Genomic DNA, 27431 nt, shown 5'->3' with positions numbered 1-27431 from the left:
GTAGTAACTTAATGAAGGATTAATAACAGTCAGTATTCACAAACTCCTATCAGCAATTTCTAGAGCTAATCAAAGATTCTAGTTCAGAATTCTTCTAAAAAGCCTGACTGCTCTTTGGGGGCTTGTTAATGCAAAGCTTCCGGAAGGGGGTTTTGTTGTCAGTACATGATCACTCTAGGTGTGTCAGTGTATCAGGAAGGTTTTACAACAAATATAGTAATCTGACTCAAATGGCTTAAACGATAAGGACATTTATTATTCCATATAACAAGAAGTCCAAAGCTGTGGTAGCTCACTTCTTTGGATCTGTCTTGGCTCTTCTTCCTCTGTATCAGGCCGGCACCTCTCCAGGTTGCAAGGTAGATAAAGCTTTCCTGGGCAATACATTCTGACACAGCAGCATCCTGAAGAGCCTTTGTCACCTGCCTGGACCTCAATTAATCACCAGCAAGGCAAATTGGGCTTATGGCGGCAAACTAGAATCTACCTTCGGGAGCTAGGAATGGACCAGCCTCTCCTAAAATGCTTGGCTGTGTAAGGGAGAGTATATTCCTCAAACAAATTCCAGGCTCTCTTAGGAAAGAGGAAGAATGAATGGATGTTACTCACTTAGGGGATTCTGTATGTTATATTTTTCAATTGCTGGTATTATTGCTTTTTAACCACAGATTACTGTTTCTTCTGTGTCCTTATTATTAATGTAATTTGTTGTGGATTGTTTTGCTAAGCCTACAATGTGTAGTGATGCATATCTTGATAAACAATGTTTTGGACTAGAGTTTTCCTGTAACTAAACTTAAAGACGTGATTTGGCTACTCAGCCATAAAAAAGAATGAAATAATGCCATTTGTAGCAACATGGATGAACCTAGAGATTATCATACTAAGTGAAGTAAGACAGAGAAAGACAAATATCATATGATATCACCTATACGTGGGATCTAGAATATGACACAAAGGAACTTATTTGCGAAACAGAAACAGAATCACAGACATAGAGAACAAACTTATGGTTACCAAAGGGGAAAGGGGGTGGGGGAGGGATAAATTAGGAGTTTTGGATTAGCAGATACAAACTACTATATATAAAATAGATAAACAACAAGGTCCTACTGTACAGCACAGGGAACTTTATCCAATATTCTGTAATAAACCATATGAAAAAGAATATATATTTATAGTAAAAACTGAATCACTTTGCTGTACACCAGAAACTAATACAACATTGTAAATCAACTATACTTTACTAAAAAAAATAAAAGACGTGATTTGTGAACTAAGAATAAATTATCCACATCCTATTGCCAAAACAGAGGTAAATCCATCATGCTCACACTGATCCTCCTAACTTGCTTCTCCAATGACATTTGTTGCCACCAGAGTTTTTCCTGTGAAGAAAGAGGGAAAAGTGAGTTATGTGTGCTATGGGTTATGTTATTCTGCCTAAGTGGGCCCTGCTCGGAAAGGTTTGAGGATCTCTGCTTTGGATAGGAATTCCCTGCTAGCTTTTCTCCATGTTTCTTGGCCATAGTGAGGTAAGGAGAGAGAGCCTGTCCCTCAGTATCATATATGCTTTCCTCAGTCGCAGGGCCTGCGGACTCAGCTTCTCCCCAGTCGTCTCCTGCATCTGAAATTGGCAGACACAAAATCATGATATTCAGTTGACTTTCTCTGCTTCTTTTATAAAGTGAAAAGATCAAGGCTCAGGAACTAAAAACACAACTATTCTGAATGGAGTAATTCCAAGTCAATTGCTACTATCATTAGGCATTAAATTAAAATACTGGCACCTAAACAGTATATGCTGCAAAGCTCAGGCTTCCACCACATCTCACGTAGATGATCCCACCTGCTTCTGACTTGATCTCTCTGACTCTCCCAATTCATCTTGCTCACTGTTCGAGAGGGAGCTTGCAAAAAACCCAAATCCAGTCATGTCATCTCCCTGTTTAAAATCCTTAAAATAATTTCTACAAATGTCTTAGTCCATGGAGGCTGCTATAAGAGAATACCATAGATTGGGGAGCTAATCATTATAGACTTTTACTTCTCCTAGTTCTTGAGGCTGGAAGACCAAGATCAAGGCTCCAACAGACTCTGAGTCTGGGGAGAACCCTCTTCCTGGTTCATAGATGGCGTCTTCTCACTGTGTCCTCACCTGGAGGAAGGGGCGAAGGAGCTCTCTCTGTCCTCTTATAAGGACACTAATTCCATCATGAGGGCTCCACCCTCATGACCTCATCACCTCCCAAAGGTCCCACCTCCTGACACCATCACAACGGGGGTTAGAATTTCAACATATGATTTAGACGGCAGAGACACAAACACACAGTCCACTAGAAAAGATAAGTGGGCACACATGACCACTCATGTTCTGGCCTCTGCCTTTCTTCCCAGCCTCCTCTCTTGCCCCATTGCCCAGGCAATTCTTCAGCACTGCAGTTGACAACACCCTTCTCACTGTGTCTGGAACCTACTGTGTGCCTCCAGCCTTTGCACTTGTAGTCCTTCTGCCTGGAAGATCCTTTCTCCCTTGTCTTCTGTTACATGCCCATTTGTTCTCCAATATTCAATCCAAATGCAGCATTCCCTTTAAAATCCTGCCTTCACTCTACTGGAAAAATTAGTTCCCTACCTTTGATGCAGTATGAGCAGTGTTTGTTTAAGACTGTGGACTTCAGAGACAAACTATTAAGGTTCGAATTAAAGTTTCACCTTTTACTGGTTGTGTGGCCTTATCAAGAATTATGTAGAATTTGAGATTTTATTCTATTTACAAGCTATCGAGCTTTCCTGATAGTGTATCACAGATGCTGGTAGAAGACAGGAGACTCCAGGGTCAGAGACAAAGGACTTTGTTATGACAAAAGTCGTAGATTGAGCTTCATGTTAGCTTGTGTTGGTGCCCCTTGACCCCCAAGTCCCATGGTGGTAATGTCAAGGGCCCATTTGGATGCCTGCTGAAATGCCACTCAATCAATCTCTGGAGAATTTAATGAAGAATGAAACAAATTAATGAAGAATGAAAAAGTTACTGAAGACGTTTAATATGGTTTCCTATATCTGATAGGAAAATCACTCAGTATTTTTTTCTGAAATAAACTGGGCTCTAAATGCATAACTAACTGTTCCTATCATAATATCAAATTCTTTTAGCTGAGTTTCCTGGAATTACGGTCCTTCGCCGACTGCCTTGTCTGTGTTAACATTGCTGCAAAAAGACTTCCCTGTTGCTTGGCACTGTGCCCTGTTTTGTTAGCTAGAAAAATGTAGCCTTTTAATTGGCATGTGGTTTACTGGTCTCTGGTGCGTAATAAATAGCCAAAGCCCCTCTCACCCTAGAAACGTTAGCACTGAGAAAGGCATACGGCTTTGCGGGTGAGGCCAGACTGACTTCAGGGCTGTGCTCTCCTCGTGTTTCTCAGTAGGCCCTGTGCTGTTTCTGCTGTCACAGCCCATAGGACAGGGATGGGACCCCTGGTGCTGCCAGCAGCCCCTCACCTCTGATGACACACACCGGCCTGGCTGCCCCAAGGGATGTACACACTTCCTCTCCGAGGGGGGAGCAGGATAATGAAAAGCTGGCACGACTGAAAGGGTCAAGTTCAACACACACAGGTGTATGTATATCCAGGGTCATTCAACAAGTACAGAGCATTCCAGAGTGGGTGTTCTAGCCCTGGTTCTAACCCCACCTGGCCCTGTTCTATATTTACTAGTCAGGGTTCTCCAGGGAAGCAGAACCAATAATACATGAAACAGAACCAATATACATGAAGAGATGTATTATGAAGAATTGACCCACGCCATGATGGAGGCTGAGAAGTCCCACCATCTGCGTCCAGCAAGCTGGAGCCCTGGAGAGTCAGTGCTGTAGTACCAGTCTGAGTCCAAAGGCCTGAGGTGCAGGGAGCCAAGGATGTAAGCCCCAGTCCAAGGGCAGGAGAAGGCCAATGTCCCAGCTCAGCAGGTAGGCAGGAAGCAAAGGGGGCCAATTCTCTTCCTCCCCCTTTTTGCTCTATTCAGGCCCTCAGCGGATTGGACGAGGCTCCTCCTGCATAGGGGAGGGTGATCTTCTTTACCCTTTACTGAGTCCACTGATTCAAATGTTAATCTCAATCCGAAACACCCTTCTCGACACAGCCAGAAATCATGTGTAACCTGGGCGCCCCGTGGCCCAGTCAGACGACACATAAAATTAACCATCATAAATGTGAATAGTTTTTTAATGTGTGTGTGTGTGTGTATATATATATACATATATATATATATATATATGTATATATATATACACACATATATAATCAATGTAAAAATATAGATTATATATATATATATATATATAACCAGCTATTTAGCTTAAACAATCATAGAATATTATAAGTATAAAGGACTTTATTCTTTTTTTTAATAAATTTATTTATTTAATTTATTTATTTGGCTGCATTGGCTCTTCGTTGCTGCGCAGGGGCTTTCTCTAGTTGCAGTGAGCGGGGGCTACTCTTCATTGCAGTGCGTGGGCTTCTCACTGTGGTGGCTTCTCTTGTTGCGGAGCACCGGCTCTAGGCACACGGGCTTCAGTAGTTGTGGCACGTGGGCTCAGTAGTGGTGGCTTGCGGCCTCTAGAACGCAGGCTCTGTAACTGTGGCATACGGGCTTAGTTGCTCCGCAGCATGTGGGATCTTCCCGGACCAGGACTCGAACCTGTGTCCCCTGCATTGGCAGGCGGATTCTTAACCACTGAGCCACCAGGGAAGTCCCAGGACATTATTCTTTTTCAGATCAAGAGGCTAATATGTCCAAAGTCACATACCTTGTCCAAAGCAGGTGCAAAATGAGCTCCTGTTCTGTCTTCCAGTCTAAGGCACTGGCCACACTAGACCTCGGTTTCTCTTCTGTACCTCTCAATACTATGACATAGAATTATTTGTATCTGAAATAGTCCGTATAAAGAAGTCAGGGTCATTTTCTAAAAAGTGTAGAGCATCCAATAAGCACCAGATATTTAGAGAACTCTCATGGGTTCAGCAAGGAAACAAGACTCACTTTCGAGCCTTGCAAGATGCTCACCAGCTTTGCAGGAAGATGGGGCTTCCAAAATCCTGTACGGTTCAGTGCAGACCACATGGCTGAGTTTGGGAAAATGAATCACATGCAGAAGTGACCTCCTCCCCTGCCAGGCGGGGCCACCAGACATCCTTGCCACCTTCCATGACCTTGCTCTTCCCTGTCTGCTTGCCAGGAGCAAGCGCCACTGAGATGGGGGAACTGCACCGTGGACGCTGCCCAGGAGACCTGCTGATCCTGTAAAGGATGTACATGAGCAAAAAGGGAAATCGCATGGTGTTAAAGCACTGGGATTTTCAAGCCGTCTGCCCCAGAGGTGTCTCAGACCCTGTCATTGTCCCACCCTCACCCCCTGAGTCCACCCAAGAGGTCCCCTGCAGCCTCAGTCTGGAGCATCCGTACTCAAGGAGCCAGTCTCTCTCTACCCAAGGGCTTTCTTTGGGCACAAGGGTTGCTTGTCCTGCATAAAGAACAGGTAAGAAGTGTTAGAGAGTTAATGCCTTGAGAGCAACCCTTAGCCAATAAGGGATGGAAGTTGATGGATAGAAATCTCAGCCTTCTTGCTTCCTGGGGAGAAAACTGTAATGTACTTTCTACATAGACTCTCGGACGTCTCAGGAGGGCTGAGCCCCAGGTGCCCGCAGTGTAACCTTCTCACTATCGCATCCTTTTTAGTTTTCCTTCCTTTGCATCTTCCTTTCCCACCCCCAGTATAGAAAATTTGGAAAACACAGAAAAGCCTCAAGAGGTAAATGAAATGCCTCCATTATCCCATGGTTGCTTTTAAAATTTGGGTGTACAGACAGAGAAAGATAAATATCGTATGATATTGTTTATATGTAGAATCTTAAAAAAAGGGTACAAATGAACTTATCTACAAAACAGAAATAGAGTCACAGATGTAGAAAACAAAATATGGTTACCAAGGGGGAACTAGGGGTAGGGGATAAGTTGGGAGATGGGGGTTGACATATACACACTACTATATATAAAATAGATAACTAATAAGGACCTACTGTATAGCACAGGGAACTCTACTCAATACTCCATAATGACCTATATGGGAAAAGAGTCTAAAAAAGAGTGGATATATGTATATGTATAACTGATTCACTTTTCTGTATAGCAGAAACTAACACAACATTGTAAATCAACTGTACTCAATTAATACAATTAATAAAAATTAATTTAAAAAAACAAAAGGGCTTCCCTGTGGCACAGTGTTTGAGAATCCGCCTGCCAATGCAGGGGACACTGGTTCGAGCCCTGGTCCAGGAAGATCCCTCATGCCGCAGAGCAACTAAACCCGTGCGCCACAACTACTGAGCCTGAGCTCTAGAGCCCGTGAGCCACAACTACTGAGCCCGCAAGCCACAACTACTGAAGCCCATGCGCCTAGAGCCCGTGCTCCTCAACGAGAGAAGCCACCACAATGAGAAGCCCGCGAACCGCAACCAAGAGTAGCCCCTGCTCGCCACAACTAGAGAAAGCTCGCGCGCAGCAGAGAAGACCCAACGCAGCCAAAAATAAATTAATTAATTAAAAACAAAACACAAAAAATAAAATAAAATAAAATTTGGGCTACAGCCTTTTGGTACTTTCTTCTCTGCAGATACATTTGAACAAAATGGGATCCCATTGTATAAATAGCATTGCAACTTGATCTTCTCATGTACTGAAAACCAGATGTGTAGTCTTCCACGGTACTCCAGGTATATTTTAGGAAGTGGGTTAGCTCCATCAGTCTGTAGATTCAAACTGTGCCAGTATTGTAATTTAGCCTCTCCCAGGCCCACCTGATATACTAAAGTAAAAATGCCCAAAGATCAGGAAGAAGTCAAATTTACTTAGCTCACTCCATGAGATCAGAGATTTTCTTTTTTCCATGTTGTTATCTCTGGAGTCTATAATAATGCCTGGCACAATACACTTCCAATAAAATACCTGCTAAATAAAGAAACGAATAAACAAAGTATCTGGCACCACCTTAGTGACTGGATTAGGCCTACTGTATAGTCAGTTATGGAGCAAAAATCAGTGTTTAATAACCAGCATCTTGAGCAGTTGGTTTCTGGGATGATTGCTTATTGCATTTGATCTACTTTATTCCTTTATTCCTATGTCAGACTCTTCTTGTATCAACACCTGCTTTTCTATAACAACCTAGCACACCAGAAGAGGAGTGAGGTTTCCCACAGGCGAGACACCCCTCATTCCTGTTGCGAGAACTTTCCCTTTACTACAATATTGCATCCTTGTAAATCATTCACACGATGCTGCATTTGCTGAGAAAATGCTTGAGGGCATTTTACAATCCATAACCTAGATTTTATGTCTGTTGCCAATTTGTGATCTTCAACAATGTGGCTGCATTCCTGCCGTTCAACAGGGGCCACAGACCCATTGTCGAAGAGCTTATGGCCAAAAGTGTCGCTGATATTTAATATCCTGAAATCATCAGAGGCCCTGAAAACAGAGCCCCAGGCAGGCTTTTAGTTTTTTCCCTTGAGCCAGACAGGATCTTCATGATTTATAGTAACATTCCTTTTAACGTTCAGCTCGTAGAGTTTTGAGAAGTGTTGCATAGACTTGGAGACCATCTCCAGGTCCAGTTTCATGCGATCGTCACCATTCCAGCTATTGGTGATTTCAGATGTCACCTGGCTGAGTAACACTGAAAACCTTACTCTGAATGGTACTTTTGTTGTAGTGGCAGACTGGTTCCCCAGGTGCTGTATTCCACACCAGCAGTGACTTTCGAACCCTCAACACCCTTCCAGGCTGAGGGAGACACGGCCCCACAGGCTGGTTCAACCCCCATGCAAGCCCGCCTGTGCTACAAGGTGCGGTCTCATTTTAGGTGGTATCCGCCTTTTCCTTCCCTGAAAAAAATAGCTTCTTGCCATAGAATGGCGATGACCCCCAGAGAATGACAGAGGGGAATCGTTTAGAAGGACAGTGCATCAGTGGCCGTGTTAGTAACGCCATCCCCATTACATCCAGCTGTCACGGGGCCTTAACGTCGTGGACACCTTTTCAATGTGAATTAAATGGAACTAAAGAGAATAAGCCATTGTTGGATGTCTCTTCATGACTGGCTTGCATAGGTGCAGGGGAGAGCATGGAGGAGGGTGAAGAGAGAGAGCTCAGTGGGCTGACTCTGCCAAACACTGAGCCTTGCTGCGCTCAGTGATGAGTAAGTTTCCTCATTCATGCAGTAAAGTGGCCAGATTAGGTCATTGCTGAAGAATTGCCAAGTTCTACAACTGTTGGAGGCGCCTAAATGCAGAAATATATTTGACATAGACGTTTAAAGATTAGGAAAGATAGGGGAAAGGTCAGTCTTTAATACTGCATTTCATCAAAAAATCCTTACATCACAATTTGGAGTAAATTGCTGACATGGATGAAATGCCAGAAAGATAATGAATGATTTCCAGTATAACAAAAAATGGAATTACATTTTAAAATTAGTTACAGCGTGTTCCTCTACAAAGACTAATGGAGAAGAGTTCTATCTGGACATCTCAGTGAGAGAGTTTTAGGTGGATGTGACTGTGGGTAGTAGCATGTAACATGTAGTATGTGAACACAGAGCAACACGGAAATGCCCTCAAACTCTGCTGGGCGTCCCAGCATCCTGGCTAGGTCTCTAAGCTAAGAGTCAGTAGGACCACAGCGGAGTTTTTGTCTTTACAAAGGACTTTAAAAGTGGTGATCAACCTCTTTGCCTAAAACTCGCCGAAGAGAATGAAAAACCAATGTGAAAAGTACACTCTAGGGATTTCCCTGGTTGTCCAGTGGTTAAGGCTCCACGCTTCCACTGCAGGGGGCACAGGTTCGATCCCTGGTCAGGGAACTAAGATCCCACATGCCTCACGGCACGGCCAAAAAAAAAGTACACTCTAAGTTTTGCAGATCCTGATATAAAAGTAGGAGGATGGTCTGGGAGAGCCAGAGACCTGGATAAATCCCCCCAAAAATATTTATTTAGCATCTATTAGGCGCCAAGGACTGTAAGAAGCTCTGTGTCAAAGAACTAAGGAAAAGTGTTCACAGTTCAGAGTCTGAGACTGACAAATAAACAACCGAAAAGCACCACGTTGCCGTAAGTGGGAGAGAGGTCAGCAGGGGCTGCTCTGCTAGATTATGGGTTTGGGGGATTTTCACAGAAATTATTCCGTAGAAAGTGACCACCAGGCTGCGAAGGACAAAAGGAGAGGGGGTGGGGGTGAAGGTAGGGCTAAGTGCTGGCCTTTAGTTTCCAGGTAGAGAGAACTATAAATGAAGAAGCCCAGAGGGGAGGCAGGACATCCCCCAACTCACGTGCAACTTTGGGCAAATTTTACCACACCCCTGGGCCTCAGTTTTCTCACCTGTAAAATGAGTTGAAGAAATAAGATGATCACTTTTAGATGTGAATTTATACAAAATTCTAACACATATTCTGTATGTCCTTCCTTTTAATAACTAATTCATTAGAATGGTTTTGCTCTCATTCAACATATGATCATTTGCAGCGCTTACTTTAAAATTTAAAATTAGAACTGATATAAGGAAAGACTTAGTGGGAGGGATTGGGAATTGAGGACCTACATAAAACAACAAACAAATCTGAAGTTATTTATCAGAGTGTAGCACTTGTTGTTTATAAAAGGAAATTACATTTTTAAAACTTGTTTAACTTCATACAACCAGGGCTTCTTGCCAAATAATCAGCCAAAAAACCTTGGTAAAGCGACTCTGGGGGGGAAACAAAAAGCCTTATTCCAAGCACATTCTGATACAAATTAGAAAATGTTATGTAGTGGGTTATCTGTTGGGTGGAGGGTTTTGCACTTCAATCTTTGGAAGATACAACCTTGACTTGGAAAAAAAAAAAAATCTGGGAAATGTATCAAAGAGGCAGTGAAAAGAAGCAAAAACCACCAAAGTGGAAACTTCATTGTGGGACTCAAGGTTGGGAGAGTGGGGCGGATTTGTCCCATTTCTTTGGGATGATTCGTCAACGTCTCATTTCCACGTTTTACATCTCTTTTTCCCCCTCCCCCATCACAAGCCTTTTCATAGGATTCAGAAGTAGGCGCAGCCCGAGAAGAAGAGTCGAACATGTAGAAATCAGGAATAGAGAGGGCTGATAACAAAAATGAAAGAGTGTAAAGGAGAATTGAGTAGAAAGGGCAATTTGGAAAAAGGAGGAGCAGACTAGGACTGTGGCTGGAACCCCAGAATACTGAAAACAAGACCACAAATAATGTGGGCTTCATGGTTTTTAAATATGTTTTGTTTTGGGGTTTTTTTCCTAAAAATAGAACAGAGGTGTGGATATGAGTGCCAGGGATGGAGTCTAGGGCCATCAGCAGAAGAATGGATAAAGAATATGTGGTGTATATATACAATGGAATATTACTCAGCCATCAAAAAGAATGAAATCATGCCATTTGGGACAACATGGATGGACCCAGAGGGTATTATGCTCAGTGAAATAAGTCAGACAGAGAAAGGCAAATGCTGTATGATTTCACTTATATGTGAAATCTAAAAAACAACAACAACAAAAAAAAACCAAATGAACACACGTAACCAAACAGAAACAAGAGTTATAGATACAGAGAACAAACAGGTGGTTGCCCGAAGGGAGGGGAGCTGGTGGAGGAAAGAAATAGGTGAGGGAGATGAAAAGGTACAGACTTCCAGTTACAAAATAAATGAGTCAAGGGGATGAAAGGTACAGTGTGGGGAATTAAACAAAAAAAAAAAAAGGAAAGAAATAGAGCAGAGCAGAGGTGTGGCTAGGAGTGCCAGGGATGGAATCTAGGCACCAACGTGGCAGGCACACTTCTCCTTGGATCTCACCCCCTGGGCTGGGGGGAATCTGTATTTCCAGAGTGCTGAGTTGTACCAGATGGCATTTTTATTCTTGGGCTTGAAGAGCTTTTATAGGAAGGGTGCAAGTTGATCTTTAGGGTTCAACAACTGCAAATTTTAAGGTTTCACTCAGTGGGGTCTCTTGGGTAGGTGCACCATTCTTTACTCTTTACCATATATATAGACATGCGCTTTTATTTCCCCTGAGGTCTCAGGAGAAGAGTGGGAGGAGAGGATTTGCTGGACCCAGAACATCATGTACACACATGATACCCCTGCTTCCTCAGACCACATTCTGAGGCTTTATCAGAACCTGCCTTCTTTTCGATGGGAGTTAAACATCATATCTTGTCCTCACTTACACAGCCTTGTTCAGCAAGGTGTTAAGTCTCAGTTAGTGAATAAAAAACACTTGAAACTCCTGGATATACACCCAGGTGCCCTGTATGCCTTCCTAATCTTTACTTTGAAGGACTTTCCTTGCCTGAAGCTCTTGACCTAATACCTAAGGAAGTAGCAGATAGTATGGATTTGGAGCACATTATTCCCTGGGGGTCAAGTTCTTACCCTTGATCCCCTGCAAAGGAATTTCATACATGTGAATTGTCCTTATCTTATTCCACATGGCGAAAAGTGCTAAAAAAGTGCCTGTCCAGCATGAGAAGTGCGTATATCGTCAATTTCAACTTTCACGTTTCATGACTGGCCATAGTTAGAGTGAGTTTAGGTATTTAAACCGAAATAGTTAAATCCTTTCTTTCTGGGTCTGTTTTCCTTGTGGCCAAAGAAGGAAGAACATTTGGGCTTCTTGCTGGTAAAATCCTGTGGTCATTTTTCAGTCCCAGGCCAGTTTCTTGTGAATGAGTTCTTTTCTTTATTTCCAAAGGACCGGGTGATTTCTCAGGCTGCCTTTCCCCTTCCAGAATACCCACCGCTAATGGAGTCGTTGTCTGCCCAGCTCAATCCTCTTGTGCTTTGCTCTTTCTAACGAGCTCAGAGCTAAACGCTCAGACCTTATTGTTTTAAACCCCTTCTGCTCATTACTGTAGAGAAAGAGACAAGGGCAGCTGAAGTAACAAACGTGCAGCAGCTACAAAAGTGCCAAAACCTCAAAAATTATTTACATTGGTATTCACAGTTTCAAGAAACAAAACATACTCTTACCTTTCCCGATGAACTTGTTCTATTCGTTACTGCACTTCTCACGAATTCTGGTTGTGAACTGCTGCATTGATTTCACAGCCCCACTGATGGTTCGAATCCTACAGCTCGCAAGTGTGGTTCTACCAGCTCCTGCTTTCCTAAAATGACACCGGAAGCTGTCATGTCCTCCTAATTCCTTGATGCTCAAGGGTTGATGTAGTTACTGCAACTATCTTCATTGGACCATTGGGCTCTTCCTCTGAGAACACCCCTCTCCAGCTCTAGACTGGAAGGAACTCTTTGGTAGATGAATAGATGGGATACAGGAGGCCACCCAAGCATTACCTAGGCTCACGTGGAGTAGATGACATCCCCAAAAGAACAGCATATGACTACATTCTCATGCAGGAGGTCCATTACCCCAAAGATGAAAAGTAATTTCTCTGTGCTTCATCATACCAACATCGAGAATCTGATTGATACCTGACTGAGGCTGGGGGAAAAGCCTGTGGTCATTGAACTGGTGAAGTTATCTGGCCTTCTGGTGCCATGCTCCATCCTAGAGACGTAAGTAGCCCAGAAAAGTGCATAGATAGTGAATGTCCCCAAATCCAACTAATTCACTGCTCAGTGCTCTGACTAGACATGTCAGAGTCATCTGCCTGACCCTTGCTAAGCAGGCAGGTACATATTAGAGACATTAGTTCAGAATTCAAGGCTGTCAAAGGATTCAAGGATGCGTCCGTGAACTGAAAGATTGTCCAGATGGCAATATTCCCCAAATTGATCTTCAGATTCAACTCAATCTCTATCAAAATATAAGCCACCTTTCTTCTACAGAAATTGACAAACTGATCCTAATACAAGGGGCCCCAAATAACCAAAACAATCTCGAGAAAAGAACAAAGTGGGAGAACTCACACTTCACAATTTCACAACTTGCTACAAAAAACAGTGATCAAGATGGTGTGATGTTGCCATAAGGATGAATATACAGGTCAGTGAGTCCAAAAATAAACCCTTGCATTATCAGGCAATTGATTTTCAGTAAGTGTGCCAAGACAATTCAATGGGGAAAGAGTAGCCTTTTCATCAAATGGTGCTGGGACAATGGGACATCCACATACAAAGGGAAGAATTTGAGCCTCTGCCTCCCACCACACATGAAAACTAATTCAAAAACGATCAAGGACCTAATTGTAAGGGCTAAAACCATAAAACTCTTAAAAGGATACATAGGCAAACATCTTCCTGACCTGGGATGATGCAATAGTGCCTTCCCCCCAGAAACAGTATGTCTGACCTTAAAAGCTCCTGTTTTGTACAGCTTGGAAGATCTGTTCCACAGTCAGTGAATCGTTACTCTTGTTACAGTTCAAGCTCCAAGTGCCAGCTTTGAAATGCAGCTAACGGTGCAGCTGAATGCTTGCATGTCTGCTTAGACGGTACACGAGCACACGCGCGCACACACATACACACACACACACACACACACAAACGTTGTTCATTGCCACTCACAAAGCCCAGATCAGTCTCTTCCAAGTTTGGGCTCCTAGAAAAAAAATCCTGTACATGCTTCTGTTTAGGAAGGGGAAGAAGTTCATTACCAGGAAGGGCAATTTCCCAGGGTGAGCCAGGAACAGTACAGTCAGGCTGGTCTTGAAACTGTTTTAAATATAGCCTGGAGGATTTTCTACCTTCATAAACAGAAATGAAACTGGGTCTCAAGAACCACAGAACTACCAAGACCAGATGGCACGAATGTTCTGATACCCTCTTCAGAGACTCTGAAAGAGGAAGAAGAAAGAGAATCCTTCCCAAGGAAGTATGTGCAGCTGCGGAGGAGCAATGGGGGGCTTTCCCGGGGCCGCAAAGTCATCACAGGCGTGCAGCATCTGTTGGGGGTGAGGACTGAAAAAGCCCATTTTCTGGATTTTTAAGCAGTTTCTATGGTTGCAGTAGCAGCCATCCTAAAGCAGCATTAGAGAGCTCTCAACACAATCCTAGCTACAACATTTGCTGAAATGTGCTGCAAAATATTATATGAATGAACTAAAATGTGTCGAGTGTTTGCTGTGTACCAGACACTGTTCCAAGAATCTTACCTGTATTAACTCATGTAAATCCTTAGGACCGGGATCCATTTTACCAAAAAATGTAAATTGAGACCCAAAGAAGTTAAGTAATGTACCCAATTCACAGAGCTGCTCACTAGGGTTTGGTTTCCGGCCATCTGACTCCAGAGTCTGGGTGTTTAACCTTCCTTCTCTGTTGCCAAACAGCCCAAATAAAACTGCAAAATGAAATTGTCCATCCCTGGGTGTTTTCGTTTCCTGTACTGCTGTAGCAAGTTATCACAAATTCAGTGACTTAAAACAACACCAATTTATTGTCTTACGGTTTGGGAGGTCAGAAGTCAGAAATGGGTCTTCTGGGCCAAAGTAAAAATGTCAGCAGAGCTGCATCCCTTCTGGGGGCTCCAGGGTAGAGTTTTGTCCTAACCTTTTCCAGCTTCTGGAGGCTGCCTGCATTCCTTGGCTTGTGGCCCCTTCCTCCATCTTCAAAATACATCACTCGCTTCAATCTCTGCCTTTGTTGTCACATCTCCTTTCACCCTGTGTCCCCTGCCTTCTCCTTACAAGGACCCTGGGATTGCATTGAGTCCACTGGATAATCCCTTGCCTTCCTACACCCCCTACACCTCCCAGCCCCTCTCCACCACGTCCATCGCTCCCTCCGTGGAAATCGGCATCCTTCTTACTATTTATCACAAACCGTCTCACACGAACAAATTAATTCTGCATTTGTTTAAGCACTCCTATTGGATAGGAAGAGGCCTGAAGGCAAGCATCTCGGCACCCCAGGACCCCTAATATGCTCCGCCAATGGTTAAGTGAGATGGAATGCCTTTTAAATACTGTAGGCTTCGACTAGGCAGCAAAATATTAAAACCCCAATTCTCAGTTGCAGCCACACCAGAGCAGTGTGTCCTAGGGACACTTTTCCGCCAACACAACCAGGAGCAAGCCGTGCCCTGGCTCTTCTGAGCCTCATGAGCCACGAGCTCAACTGGGTGCTAAAGCGCTACAAGAAAAATAACTGTGGACTCTACCTTCCGAGCAACAGGTTAAAACTCTTGATTTATGACTCTTGGCAGGAACAACTGGCCCTAGGCCCCGGGGATAGCATAGTGGCAGCCGGCCAGCCCGTTGGTGATGCACCAACCCAACCCACCCCCTGGTGAGGACAAAGCTCTGGGTTCTCCCACTGATCTGGATTTGTATAACGGGAGATGATCAGAAACTCCAGAGGTTAACTGTGAAGATGAGGGGCACCTCTCGGGAATAACTGTGAGTTAAATAAACGCTTTGCTATTTTGCCTTTGAACCTTGACTCCCCCGTCTCCTGCCCAGGGTAGATTCCTGCCAAGTGTCTAGAGCCTTCCTGCTGATCCCAGCTGTTTCTTCCTAGAGGCCGCCTGGCAACCATTCAAATCTTGGATTCTTTTCTTTTAAAGGCCACTAGTCTCCCTCCTTCTCTCGGGGCTTGGAAGGGGACTGGACAGCATATCCTGATACAAGTACCCACGCTAAAGTGTCCGTAGCTAAATGCATTCCCCTCCAAGGGCCATTTGCGTCTTAAATGCTGGCTTCTGGGCACTGTCTTAACACACAGAAGTGAATCTTTAATGGATATTTATTTTCTAGGAAGAATGGGGTGGAAGTGGGGAGCTTTCAGCATCTCTTAAAAATTCGCTTTGAGATAAACGTTCTTACAAAGTAAGGCCGTTCTTGCTGGCAAACTGAGATTTGTGTTGGGACAGATATAGGGGGCTGTTACCAAGCTGATCTTCAGGGCATATGAGCAGTTATAGGCTTGGGGGCCAACAGACAAGTGAGGGAGTTGGAGGGAAAGGTGTGTTTTTAAGCAAGAATATAGTTAGTTTGTAAGAGAAAGGGTCTTGTCCTAACTACTAGAGCATTTAAAAATTCTCCTTCCCTTCTAAAATTGTACATTTTCTTAGTGTTTTTTGGATCACTAACTGTAACAGATATATAAATGTTTAGAAAACTTACCAGAATGGAAATGCAAAATGGTACACTCACTTTTGGACGTTGCAGCTTCTTGTAAAACAACATATTCTTATCATAAGATCCAGCAATCACACTCCTTGGTATTTAGCCAAATGACCTGAAAACTGTGTCCATACAAAAAGCTGCACAGGGTTGTTTATAGCAGCTTTATTTATAATGGCCAAAGCTTGGAAGCAACCAAGATGTCCTTCAACACATGAATGGAGAAATAAACTGTGGTGCAACAGACAATGGGCTATTATACTGAGCTAAAAAGAAATGAGTTATAAAGCCGTGAAAGGACATGGAGGAACCTTAAATACATATTATTAAGTGAAAGAAGCCAATCTGAAAAGGCTACATACACACTGTATGATTCCAAACATATGATGTTCTGGAAAAGGCAAAACTATGGAGACGGTAAAAAGATCAGTGGTTGCCAGGTGGGGTGATGGTGGGAGGGATGAATAAGTGGAGCACAGAGAACCTTTAGGGCAGTAAAACTACCACGTGTGAGACAACAGCAAGTGAACCCTTGGACCTAATGCAAACTATGAACTTTGGGTGATTAGGACTTGTCAACGTATGTTCATCAATTGTAACGAATGCACCATCTGATAGGGGATGTTGATAATGGGGAGGTTGTGGAGGGGTGCAAAGGGGATATAGAAAATCTCTGTACCTTCCTCTCAATTTTGCTGTGAACCTAGACCTGCTCTTAAAAAAATAAATCTTAGAAGAAAAAAAAACTTCCCAGTATTGATATTTTTCCTATAGATTACACATGTTCTTAAATGTTCACTGCCCACATTCCCCAAGTAGAACTGTAGTGAATTTTAGGGCAAAAGGACTCCTTGCCTTGAGATTCTCAGAATATTACCCACCACAATATTGCTGTCTGCCAGGTTATAAAGTAGTCTCCCATTAATATGGGTGATTATCTTTTCATAAGGATTAATTTAGGATCCTAACCTCTTTTTATTCATTTAAATTTTGTATGCCCTTACTGTATTTATTTTCTTTATTAAAATGTATATATTTTCCTTAATACTTATATTATACTACTTTATTATAGAAAATTTAGAAAAGAGAAATCTTAAAAAAGAAAAGTCTTCCATTATTCCACCACCAGGGATTCTTCCAGTAATTTTTTCTATGCACATTTATTTTAAAAAATCAGGATTATACCATATTTAGCACACTCTTTTTTACATTCAGTAGAGTTTGTATGTCTTTTTACATCACTAAATATTCTTCTGTGTAATAGACATGCCAAGTCCATCTGTAGAGACCCCACCCTCTCCACCCAATTTAGGACTGGAAAAGGTGACCTTAGGGGCCTCATGATCACACCTCATAATACCTCTTCACTCACCCCACGGCCAGTGTCCCCCTACTCCACATCACACACACTTGCACGCACACACACACACACACACACTCCCTCTCTATTTCTGTCTCTCCCCTGATGGGGCCAATCAGATTCTCTCTCCCAGTAATTTGGAATCAGGCTGTGAAAGTCTGGTCTGTTATAATGACCAGGATGGAGGTCTTTGTACTGAATAGTCTTGTGAGTTGGCTGGGACTGGTGAAATCAAGATAAAATGCTACCTGCAAACAGAAGTTATGCAGAGATATCATGAGTAAAGCAAGCGACCTGATCTACAAATAGAAGCAGGGTAACAGCGTGATCCATAGAGAGGCAGGGATGGGAGACCACAGGTATCTGTGGGTGAAAAGGTGAGTAGTCTTGATACCTGATTTCCGCTTCCAGCTCCTATGTGACCTGGTGAGTTTGTTTCCTTAAGTGTTCATAAGTTTATTTTGACCTTTCAATATTTTACCTTCTTACTTTACTTATTAAGTGAATTTCAACTGAAAGGCATTGACTAAGACAATCTATAATGTCCGTTCTAATAACTGCATAGTTTTCTCTTATATAAAAAAATCATAATTCAAGTAGTTCCTTGTTGGTTATATATTAATTTGCTTCCTTTTCTTAACTATTCTAAAGATCACTAAAGTAAATATCATTGCAGCTAGATCTTTGCAAATATTTCCTTAGGGTACATTATTAGATGAGGAATGATGGGTTAAAGGAAATGAATATCATTCCCAGTAGTGGTATGTATGAAAATTCCTGTTTTCTGCATCTTTACCGACACTAAGTTGACAATTGAAAAAAGAAGCCATTCTGCCAATGAAATTAGCTAAAAATACTGTCTCGCAGTATTAATTTCTGTTTCTTTGATGGCTGGAGTTGCACATACTTCCATATATTTATTGCTCAATCACTCTTCTTCCATTATGAAATGCTCATTCATGCCTTTTACTCATTTTCTTTTATTTACTTGTTTATGTCTTCTTGATTTGTGAGTATTCTCTCTTTTTAAAATTAAGAAGCTAAATTTTGATTCTCACATACTTTAAGGTTACCTTCTCCTCATTAATTATTTGCCTCCTAATATATAAGATATTTTGATATACATTAAAATATATTAGTATAGTCTACACAAATTTGTATGGTCTATGCTATATTTGTGTAGTAATATTTTCCCTTATGGTTTATTCCTTCAATGTCACAACTAGAAAGGAGTTCACCTACCTAAGATTATATACTTATATACTTTCATTTTTAACTGGGCACGTTGAAAAACAATAATGAAACACCCTGGCACTTGGAAATCAAATACCTAAATAACATAAAATGGAGACACAAAGAAACATATATATACTGAAAGACAAAATCCATTACTAAACTGTTTTTAAATTTTAGGCTGACTGAAAGTTATCAATTATGAACCCATTCTTTCTCTAGGAAACAAAGCAGGAGTTTCATCTCAGATTAAATTTATTTAAAAATATTTCCAGGGCTTCCCTGGTGGCGCAGTGGTTGAGAATCTGCCTGCCAGTGCAGGGGACACGGGTTCGAGCCCTGGTCTGGGAAGATCCCACATGCCGCGGAGCAACTAGGCCCGTGAGCCACAACTACTGAGCCTGCGCATCTGGAGCCTGTGCTCCGCAACGGGAGAGGCCGCGACAGTGAGAGGCCCGCGCATCGCGATGAAGAGTGGCCCCCGCTTGCCACAACCAGAGAAAGCCCTCGCACAGAAACGAAGAACCAACACAGGCAAAAAAATAAAATAAATAAATAAAATTTTAAAATCCAGCCATTAAAAAAAAAAAAAGGACTTTCGTTACTTAAAAAATAGGAAAAAGGAATTAAAAAAAAAAAAATTTCCATCCCGGTTACATTCATCTGCATTATTTAAGTCCTTAAAAATTACCAGGAATAAAATGAGACAAGAAAATATTAAGTAACTCAGGTGGCAAAGACTTCTATCTATTCCTCCCTTTCCCGTGGATAAAACTGCACGGAGGCAATGACGAGAAAATTCACTCTAGACCTCTAAATGCGTATCACCCCGTCCTTCGTGTGGTGGAATAAGAACAGTTATCATCTGAATGTGAAATGCTGTCATCTAGTGGACTGCAGACTTCATCATCGACCTGGTTCCTATTCAGAAATGTCCCTAGAGAGTCTTAAATTGGTGGCCACAGAAGTCTGCAGCCTATAATTCACATGATTATTTTATTATTATTATTTTTTGGTCTTGTGCCAGAGAAAGAAGTAAAACAATGCATTGGGAGTTACAGTAATGGAGATATAGCAGGGACCAGGGAGGGGAGAGCTGGGGGAGGAGAGTAAAAGGGGAGGTTGAAACCCATACTGTCAAGGGTACATTGCAAACTAGCTGTTGTGAGGTGTTCTGTTCCTGAAGTAGAGATTATTACCCCATTTTACAGATGAGGAAACAGAAGCTCAGAGAGGTCTAGCGACTTCCGGTGGTCACACAGCCAATGAGTGAAGGAGCTAGGATGGTGGAAGTAACAGGAATAACTGAAGAGTGTCAAAATCTAGCATCAAGTGGGTGATGGGGACCAGCTTTTTAATTGACGGATGGCCTGTGGGTCTCATATCAGTCATCAGGGGCAGTGTCCAGATGGGCAAAGTTTAGAACTGAGCACTGAATGCTGTCAATTCGAGCATAAAAATACACGTCTTAGTAAGAGTGGCCTATGTATACATAGGCCACCGGCATGTGGGATCTTAGTTCTCCAACCAGGGATCGGATCTGCACCCCCTGCAGTGGAAGTCTGGAGTCTTAACCTCTGGACCACCAGGGGAGTCCCACCAGGCCATATGTTAACCCTTTGCTTCAGAGTCAGAAGTGCTTGCTAATTGACTTTGTGTAAGAATTCGGGCAACTGTGTTGCAATTCTGTGCCCTGGTTATGCAATAAGACCCAAACCCAGCCAGGGTATTCCCCTACTGAAAACGGAGAGATATGCCTTCTCAATAATGCACATATGCTTTTAAGGAAGGCTGTGCGTCCCTGCCTACATCGTAGAGCTGCATGAAAATGCTGTCTGCAGCCTCAGCTGATTCTATTCAAAGTGTGTGCTCTGCTTTTCCCCTGAATAAAAGCATTTCCAGGAATACGAAGCACATCTCTTTTTTTGGAGACTTCCTCTTGGCAGGACCAGTACGGTTGATTTATAAATTGCACGCAGGTGTGCAAAAGAGATCACGGTTCGCTGATAGGAGCCCACTTGCTACACCTCCTGCACCATCAGATGCGCCCTTAATTAGCAGCACATCGCTTCTGCAGACGTTGTTAGTTCCGGCCACTGGGGCGGCTGCGCTGGATCCCAGGGGCATTAGCCGTCCTCCTCTTGGAAAAGGGGGCACGAGCTCCTTAGTTTTGCAGATGCTGTAGTCAAAGCACGACCTCCCTGTTTAATTTTTTACTGATTCATATTTGAAAGAGGTCCCTCTGCCTCTGGGTTAGGCCGTTTTCACTGGTGATGTAATTTGCCTTTTTTTTTTTTTTTTTTTTTTGCTCTCAGATGCTATTGGAATAAAATCTTTACAGGAGAGAAGAGATGCCTGCTGGACATTCCTCTCCCAGAATCTGATGCTAGAATGCAGCTGAGTGAAATGAGTGTCGCTGCCCCTAACAGACACTGAAAAGGAGAAATTCTTTGGCTTTGCGGACTAATTACTTTGTGTGGACTCGTTCCTGGAAGTGTGTGTGTTTGTGTGTGTGTGTGTGTCCCAATATGTTGAGTACATTTTTTGGATCTTTGGATCATACTGACTACATGAAACTTTAAAACCACACTGGCGCTCCACAGAGGCTCATGGTGTCCCTCCCTCAACTCTCCTGGCGGGGTGCCTCATGACTTCATGAACAAAAGAAGGAAGGGAGATGAAGTTCAGGGAAGGAGCAGAGAGGGCAGGAGACTCTGGTACACAGAGCATCGCTCATTGGCTCACTTACCCACATCTGCCTTATTTTTTTTTTTTAATTTTTATTGGCGTATAGTTGATTTACAATGTTGTGTTAGTTTCAGTTGTTCAGCAAAGTGAATCTGTTATACATATACATACATCCACTCTTTTTGTAGATTCTTTTCCCATATAGGCCATCACAGAGTATTGAGTAGAGTTCCCTGTGCTATACAGTAGGTCCTATTATTAGTTATCTATTTTATATATAGTACTGTGTATATGTCAATCCCAATCTCCCAATTTATCCCTCCTTCTCATTACCCATCCCCCGTAACCATAACTTTTCTTTTTTACATCTGTGACTCTACTTCTGTTTTGTAAATAAGTTCATTTGTACCATTTTTTTAGATTGCACATATATCATATGATATTTGTATTTCTCTGTCTGACTTACTTCATTTAGTATGACAATCTCTAGGTGCAACCTTGTTGCTGCAAAAGGCATTATTTTTTCTTTTTTATGGCTGAGTAATATTCCATTCTATATATATACCACATCTTCTTTATCCATTCCTCTGTCGATGGACATTTAGGTTGTTTCCATGTATTGGCTATTGTAAATAGAGCTGCAATGAACATTGGGGTGCATGTATCTTTTTGAATTATGGTTTTCTCTGGATAATATGCCCAGGAGTGGGATTGCTGGGTCATATGGTAGCTCTGTTTTTAGTTTTTTAAGGAACCTCGTACTGTTCTCCATAGTGGTTGTACCAATTTACATTCCCACCAACAGTTCCCTTTCCTCCCCACCCTCTCCAGCATTTATTGTTTGTAGATTTTTTTGATGATGGCCATTCTGACCGGTGTGAGGTAGTTTTGATTTGTAGTTTTGATTTGCATTTCTCTAATAATTAGTGATGTGCCCTAGTCTTTCCCTCTCGACTCCAACCCACATTGGGATTGTAGACTATTTGTGTTGAAAATCCACAGGATTGGACTGCCTTTCCTCTTTTGGGCTCCTGGAAGCAGAACGCTGTAGCCCAAGGCCATTATAACTTAACAATAGGAAGTTGTGTTGGTTGGTTTTACATCCACTTGACTGGGTGAAGGGATGCCCAGATTTCTGGGTGTGTCTGTGAGGCTGTTTCCTGAAGAGATTAGCATTTGAATGGGTGGACTCAGTAAAGAAAACCACCCTCCCCTAGGCGGGGCACATCTAATCCACTGAGGGCCTGAGGAGAACAAAGTGGTGGAAGAAAGTTTGCTCTCTTGCAGGAGCTGCAATATCCATCCTCACCTGCCCTGAGACATGGGTGCTCCTGGTTCTCAGGCCTTCGGACTTGGACTGAACCACACCCCCTCGCTGTCAGGGGTCTCCAGCTCACAGATGGCAGATGGGGGTCATCTCGGTAACTGCGTGAGCAGATTCCTTGCAGTAAATCTCCTCAACTGTATCAATTTCTACAAATCTCAACTATCTATTTCTTTTCTATTTTTCCTAAATTTATTTATTTTTGGCTGCCTTGGGTCTTCTTTGCTGCTCGCAGGCTTTCTCTAGTTGAGGCGAGCGGGGGCTACTCTTCGTTGCGGTGCGCAGGCTTCTCATTGCGGGGGCCTTTCTTGTTGCGGAGCACGGGCTCTAGGCGCGCGGGCTTCAGTAGTTGTGGCTCGTGGGCTCTAGAGCTCAAGCTCAGTAGTTGTGACGCACGGGCTTAGTTGCTCCGTGGCATGTGGGATCTTCCCCGACCAGGGCTCGAACCCGTGTCCCCTGCATTGGCAGGCGGATTCTTAACCACTGAGCCACCAGGGAAGTCCTCAACTATCTATTTCTATATCTAGCCATATCTGTAGTTATACCTATATTTTTATCTATCTAGATGAGGAGTACATAGATATATATCAATATAGATAAATAATAAATATATAAGTAGATATAAAGGTAGAGCTAGAGCTGTAGACATAGACATAGGTGCCCTATTGGTGCTGTCTCTCTCAGGGACCCTGACTAATACACAGATGAAAGTCAGAAGGGAACCTCAATTGGTTGGACACAGGACCAGCCACGATGGTAGGACAGATGAAGTGGATTTTCCGTGGTACCCACAGCTCACGAGGATCAGAGCCTGGGCGAGGCGGCTGGTTTTCGGGCTCCCCTGTCCAGTGATCTCTGTCCAGCACCACCCTGCTCCCTCCACAAGGCTCAGCTTCCCAAGTCCCTTCTCAGAGGACTTTCTGGCAATGTTTGGAGATACTTTTCATTTTCACAGCTGTGGGAGTGCTAGTGGCATCTGGTGGGTGGAGACCAGGGACGCTGCTAACATCCTACAGTGCCCAGGACAGCCCCCCAAGAACACAGAATTATCCTGCTCCACACTGTAGGGTAGACGGAAGTAGAAATACAATGGTGTACACATTAAACTCAATGTTACCTCAACACAAAATAAATCTAAAAACAACTGTAACTGCATCGGTTTGCTCTATGTTATAACGGGCTTACGTCTCAGAAAGTCTACGGGGCAGCTTTTTTGTAGTTTCCATTTCATTAGTACTGCACAGAGAGTGTGTCTTACTTTTTCTTATCACTGTTAGTTTCTTGCCATCTCGCCAGACACTCACAGCAGAGGAGGAAAAAGAAAACAAAATTCAGTTCTCATACTGAGTGAAGTAAGTCAGACAGAGAAAAACAAACATCATACGACATCGATATATGATATGTGGAATCTAAAAAAATGGTACAAATGAGCTTATTTACAAAACAGAAGTAGAGTCACAAATGTACAAAGCAAACTTATGGTTACCAGGGGGGGATAATGACATAATGACAAGGAGGGATACACTGGGAGATGGGGATTGACATATACACACTACTATATATAAAATAGATAACTAATAAGGACCTACTGTAGAGCACAGGGAACTCTACTCAATTCTCTGTAATGGCCTATACGGGAAAAGAAGTTTTAAAAGTGTGGATATATGTATATGTATTATATAACTGATTCATTTTGCTGTACAGCAGAAACTACCACAACATTTTAAATCAACTATACTCCAATAAAAATTTTTAAAAAAAGGAACCAAAACTCAGAAAGCTCAAGATGAAGATGAGTAGATGAAATGGAACTCAGCTACTGCTGAACCCAAATCTGAATTTTAGAGAACACTGCTCTGATATTTTTCCCTCACCATCATCTATCCCTTGAGAGCACTAAGTTAAAAATGAACCAGTCTTACTGTACAGCACAGGGAGCTATATTCAATGCCCTGGGATAAACCATAATGGAAAGGAATATAAAAAAGAATGTATATATGCATAACTGAGTCAATTTGCTGTACATCAGAAATTAACTTTGTAAATCAACTGTACTTCAATAAAAAGAAAAAAAGAACCAGTCTGAAATCTGGCTCTTGTTTTGTGTATTTTAAAATACAGAGATACAGACATGTTCTTTCAGAGTTTCAGTCTTTTAACCACAAGGAGAATCCATTTCAGTAAATGTCTGTAAACAGGGCAATTGTGGACCAGAATCTGTTAATGGGCAAAGCCAGATTTTTCCATCCAGTCTCTTCTTTTAACTGATAAATCTCCCCAGAGCGGAAACCAGAGCCACAAAATGTCACAACAGGGAGTAAAACACCGTGGGCACTTAGTGACTCAGAAGTGATTCTGCCTCAGCCCTAGAGCGCAGCAGCTCTGGCTAGAGCCCTGTGGCTGGGAGATTTTCATTAATTGTATGGGGCCCCAGGATGTGTTTTGCAAGGTCTTTGGCAGGGCCTGCCTTCCTGTTTATCTGCCTCAGCGTGCTCTCACAGAACATACAATTCGAAACACAAGTGGATGTCTTGTACAATTCAAAGTCAGAAAACACCAGAATATTTTAAATTGGGCTGAAAATAAAAAGATAGCAGCTCTGGAAGATGTGTTTCCCCTAGCTCCTTTCCTTTGAAGGCTGCAATGAAGCACGTTTATAGGAGAACTTGTCCTTGCCATCTAAGAAAAGAGGGGCTATGAACCCAATTATTTGGTGGTCAACTTCACCCCTAAGGTAAATGAAACTGCAAAGCTGTCTTTTACCAGATGCCCAGGCACTGACAGAAAACTGAGCTACCAGAGTTTCGTATCCATTCCCTTGGGGCATGATTTAAACCAAGAAATCTGTCATCAGGAGACAAGTGGTGAACCACTCCAGGGATGGCTCAAAAATGATGGTGAAGGGTTTTTGTCTCCCTCTCAACCCTGTAAAATTAAGTGAAACTGATCTCTGATTGATTATTAAACACTTTGCATTAAATGGCTGGGGGATATTCTGCTCATTAAATCCGTGACTCTCAGCAGAACTATTTCTGCCAGATTTTATCATGGCGGGGGGGGGGGGGGGGGGCGGGTGGCAGATAATGAGAAGGAAGTAATAGTGTCAAGTTGGCAAAACTCCAGAGGAAGTTAAAAAAAACTTCTGTTAGTAACCTCACCTGCAAAATGAATGCCATTCTTTTTGAGATTAAGGAACCAGGTGAACAAATGTAAGTCAGCACCTTTCCTATGGAAAGCAGTTACTCACTATGGCGTGTAGAAGAAAAAGTCCAAAGGAATTTTTTCCTTCTTTTTGGAAGAGGCATACATATAGGACAAAATGTCTCATTCACTTCATATGGATTCTTTGAAGTATTAATGCTAATTCAGGTTAATGTGTTTCTCTTTATTTTGCTCACCAATTATAATTGTCTCTGGCATCATTTGTTTGTGCCTTTTAAAAGATTTTGCACACCAGTGCCTATACCATGATAGCTAATATAAATGAGTGTCCCTTGGTTTCCTACAGAACACTTGATGGGGCTCAGCAGTGTGGGTATAAGAGTTATTATGATGCCTTTACTTACTAGATGTGTTTTCTTTCCATTCACATGGTTTTTATTTTTTCCCCCACTTTACGTGAAATCACATCATCCTCTATCTGGGGATAAACGATGATTACCTTTTTGTTCAGAATCCACTAAACTAATACAGTTATTCTGTTTGTTGCTAAGCTACGGAGCTGGGTTACCCAGAAGAATCTCACTCCATTGTCAGATCCCTGTTCCCTTTTTGATAAGTGACCAAGGAGAGAGTTTGCTGACAGGAAGAAAGAGCTTGTCACCTAGAGATCTGAGGAATCAAAAAAAAATGAACCGTTCCAAGTGTCGCAAAAAAGCTTTTATCTTAGATAAACAAATTATGGTGTATTCATACCGTGGGATACTCTTCAGTAATAACAAGAAAGGGCCACTGATGCACAAAACATGAATGCACGTTACACGCGTCTGAGAGAACGCCAGACGCAAGAGTATGTACTACGTGTATTTCATTTTGTGTCTGTGAAACCCTAGAAGAGACGAATCTAATCTAAAGTGACAGAGAGTGGGCAGTGGTTACCTGGAGCTTCAGGTAGGAGTTGTCTGAGATGGAGCACAGGGAACTTTTAGGCATGATGGAAATGCCCCACTATCTGTATCTTGATTGCAGTGGAAGTTGCACAGATGCAAATTGAAATGAAGTTTAAATGGGTGTATTTTATTGTATGTATGTGCTACCTCAACAAAGATGCTGTAGCTATTAGCATCCTAGTTATTAAACTTAGATTTAGTTGTGTGATTTTTAAGACTAGGAATATCTTTTTCTATTGAGAGTCATTCTTTTACAAGGGAAAGAAATTCATGTCATGTAAGGAAAGTGCAACTTAATTTTTAAAAAAGAGTTTTTGCTTATTTTTTTAAAAAAAGGAATGTTTACTTGAGAAGTACTGCAATTAATATTTCTCCCCTGGCTGCTTTTTCCCTTTCCTTTTTGTTTTTATTAAAGTTATACATGTAAATAATTTAAAGAATCTCCTGCTCCACAGAAACAATGACTTTCAACTGTTTCTCTTGGAATTAATTTTGCATTTCCAGTAAAATGCTTGTACTGCTGCTTCTCGATTTCTGTTTTATTGGTTTCTCACTCTAGAAAT

The sequence above is a fragment of the Balaenoptera ricei genome, chromosome 2 (assembly GCF_028023285.1).
Source record: "Balaenoptera ricei isolate mBalRic1 chromosome 2, mBalRic1.hap2, whole genome shotgun sequence".
Taxonomy (NCBI): domain Eukaryota; kingdom Metazoa; phylum Chordata; class Mammalia; order Artiodactyla; family Balaenopteridae; genus Balaenoptera; species Balaenoptera ricei.
Note: the sequence above shows the minus strand (reverse complement) of the source record.